The sequence below is a fragment of the Myotis davidii genome, unplaced genomic scaffold (assembly GCF_000327345.1).
Source record: "Myotis davidii unplaced genomic scaffold, ASM32734v1 scaffold874, whole genome shotgun sequence".
Taxonomy (NCBI): domain Eukaryota; kingdom Metazoa; phylum Chordata; class Mammalia; order Chiroptera; family Vespertilionidae; genus Myotis; species Myotis davidii.
Window position 1 is genome coordinate 175,995 of NW_006285611.1, and position 3,836 is coordinate 179,830.

Below are 3,836 nucleotides of genomic sequence, written 5' to 3' on the forward strand. Positions count from 1 at the left end.
CATAGTATTCCATTGTGTAGATGTACCACAGTTTTTTAATCCACTCATCTACTGATGGGCACTTAGGCTGTTTTCAAATCTTAGCTATGGTGATTTGTGCTGCTATGAACATAGGGGTACATATATCCTTTCTGACTGGTGTTTCTAGTTTCTTGGGATATATTTCTAGAAGTGGGATCACTGGGTGGAATGGGAGTTCCATTTTTAGAACAGTTTTTAAAGACTTTACTTTTTAGAGTTGTTTTGGCTTACAGCTAAATTGAAAGGGAGCTACAGAGATGTGTCATATACCCCTTTGCCATGCATGCATAGTCTCCCCATTATCAACATTGTTAGCCAGAATATGGTATATTTGTTGCAATTGATAAACATATATTTACATATCATAATCACTCAGTTTAACTAAGGGTTCACTCATATCATACATTCTATGGGTTTGAAAAAAAACTTATAATTACTTATATCCATCACTGTAATATTATACAGAGTATTTTTACTGCCCTAAAAATCCTCTGTTTTATGTTTATTCATCTCTCTCTTACTACCCCCAGCCCTGGTAACCACTGATCTTTGTTTTTCATCCTCACCCGAGGATATTTTTCAATTGATTTTTAGAGAGAGTGGGAGAGAGAGGGAAAAGCAGAGAGAAATATCAATGTGAGAGAAACACTTCGATTGGTTGACTCCTGCACAAGCCCTACCTGAGGCCTGGCCAGGGAGGAGCCAACAATCAAGGTATGTTCCCTTGGCCGGAATCAAACCTGGGACCCTTCAAACTACAGGTCCACGCTCTATCCACTGAGCCAAACTAGCTAAGGCAGATCTTTTTTTTAAATATCTTTTTATTGATTTGAGAAAGAGAGAACGGTAAAGAGATAAAAACATCAATGAGAAATATAAATCAGCTGCCTCCTACATGCCCCCTAGTGGGGATTGAGCCTGCAACCTAGTGGGGATTGATTCCTGTTCTGGAACCAAGCCAGCGACCTCTTGGTTCATAGGTCTACCTCAACTGCTGAATCATACCTGAGGTTTTTGGTGCAATCTAAATCATTACTTGTAGGCTGCAAAATACAACAGCAAGTTAACTCACTTCAATATAATGCATACATACCGTGACCTCTTACTAAAATCCAAAATTTAATGAACTTCAGACTAAAGCATAAAATGTAGTTAAACATTTTATAAGTTGTTTCACATGTGCTAAAACAATCTTTGTTTTTAATTATTAATTCTTTATTATGCTTGTATTCAGTATACAGATGTAAAATTTCGAGTGAATGTTCCTTACCTGTTAAGCAAATTGGAGTCCAAAAGATTAACTATAACATAATTGCTCATGTTTGTAAGATGTCATTGCATTTTTTTTGTTGTTCAGACATTTTCAAAGTGATGTGATACAAGGAAAACGTTCTAGAGGAAACAACAAATAGTACAAAACATACAATCTATATTATAAAAAGCCTGTGGCCATAATGTCATAACGATCAAATGACCAGGAGGTGCATTGATGGGTCCTGCAGCGCATGGTGTGCCTGGGTCCTGAGGTATGCAGCGGGTCTGGAGTCTCGCGCAATTTCATGCACTGGGCCTCTAGTACTTAAATAATGTTAAGCATTGTTGGAATTCACAGAGTTTGCCTCCAGATCTATTGGACTGTGGTTGTGTTGTGGATTATTCAAAGGCAGTATGTAGTAGGGTATTACAGAATTTACCAGGCAACCAAAAACTGTGCAGGAGTACCCAGAGATACAGCAAAAACACATTTATTTTCAGATGTTTTACATGTACTAGTACAGTGACTCAGTGGTCAGTCTTCCAAATCCTGAGTGAGTCAATAGGGAGGAAGCTCTCCCTTTATACCCTTTGGTTTCTTTGTCCCCCAAATATGGATGGGACTCCTGGACCTATCGCAGGTTTTGCAAAAAGCCCTGTGTGTTGGGATGGGGGCAGTGAGACCACACCTAAAGTCCTGGCCTGGTGCCAGAGCTGATAACCCCCTCCGGCGGTTGTGTATTGTTCATGCTTTATGGCCTCTGTAAAATGTGAGTATTTAGGTAAACCAGTCTTGCAAGATCAGATTGTGGATAAAGAGGCAGTGATTTAATTATAGGCTATCAAAAATGTACATTAGGGTACTGGCACAGGTTCAGATTGCTAGTCCCCCAAAAGTGTCTTATTTTCCCCATCATGGTGGGGGAAGAATCAAAGTAGTTGAGATATGTGACAGTGATAATTCATCTGATTATAGAGTGATATATTGTATGAATTTAAAGTGTGAATTATAACAGAATGTAAACCTGAAAATTGAGAGGCACTTTAAGATTGAGTAAAGTCTGACAGGCCACAATTAGCATGCTAGCCACACACTTCACAGGGCATTGTCCCTGTAAGCGCACGCACAGTCTGTTCCCCTTAGACAAGACCTGGACTGCCATGGACAATGTAAACAAACTGCCTATAAAAAGAGGACTTGAAACCCATACAAATTATCCTTGGGAATCCTGAACCACTCGTGCTCAGCCCTTGGATCGAAGACATCGTGCTGCTGTACCGTACCATGACGCTCATGGAAGGCTAATGCTCGATGGAGTTCGTTCATCGCTGAGGTCTCTCAAGTCTGACGCCTGCTGCTGCTCGGTTGAGCCACTCCTCAGTTGAGCCGCTCCTCGCAGAGGCCTCCCGGAGGCACCACTGAGCTGCTCTCACAGCCTGTGCCAGAAGCAGAGCTGTTCCAGCCGCCTCCAGAGGCACATGCCCAACAACATCAACATTCGGGTCCTCTAAACCAGCACCCACGACACCAATAGATTTGTAAGTTCCCTGTGTGAGTACAATAAACTGAGTGATTCACAACTGCATAAATGTCACTGTAGTATATATTTCCTCCAGTGATTCTTATAATGTTAAGTGGAAAATAATTAATAAGCGCTCGAGCCTCAGTGCACCTTAGAGAAGTCTTGACGGTGCAAGACTACTTGAAGTCCCACAATGGACTCACTCGTGTACACGATAATAAAAATATTTATATTGATGACTTAGCTGACCTACATTGACTGGAACAGGACCACAAGAAAGTGGGGCATTTGCATCCCCTTGGAACCCTCCTCCACATTCCCTTGGCCCCACCGCCTCATCCACTTGACCACTTCTGGCTGTTCACTTGGCCCTTGTTCACGTGACCACTTCTGGCTGGTCACCAGGGCCCTCCCCCTTGTTGACTTGACTACTTCCAGCTGGTTGACAGGCTCTACCCCTTGTTCACATGACCACTTCTGGCTGGTCACCAGGGCCCTCCCCCTTGTTGACCTGACTACTGCCAGCTGGTTGACAGGCTCTACCCCTTGTTCACATGACCACTTCTGGCTGGTCACCAGGCCCTTGTTCACTTGACCACTACTGGCTGGTCACCAGGCCCTCCTCATTGTTGACTTGACCACTTTCATCCAGTTGCCCGGCCCCACCCCTTGTTCACCTGTCCACTTCCAGCTGGTCACCTGGTCCTCCCCCTTGTTCCTGAGACCATGGCCCATTGTTCACCTGACCGCTGAGCCACACTGGCTGGGCTGCTATGCTCTCACACAGAGGAGTGGACATCCTAATCTCTGGAAGTTGGGTTAAGTGACTAACACCCACAGCCCCAGATCAACTTCTGGTCACACGGTGCCTTCCAACCAGAGGGAAGGGCAGCAAGAAGAAGGATTCCAGCTCCCCTTTAAGATAGCAGTGGGTGTCCATGAGCCGAGGAACCCTACAACATCCCCACCATGGGGGCATCTCACGCTGGATTGTCCTGCGACCCTCACAGCACTGCCAGTGGGATCTGATAAAAGGGA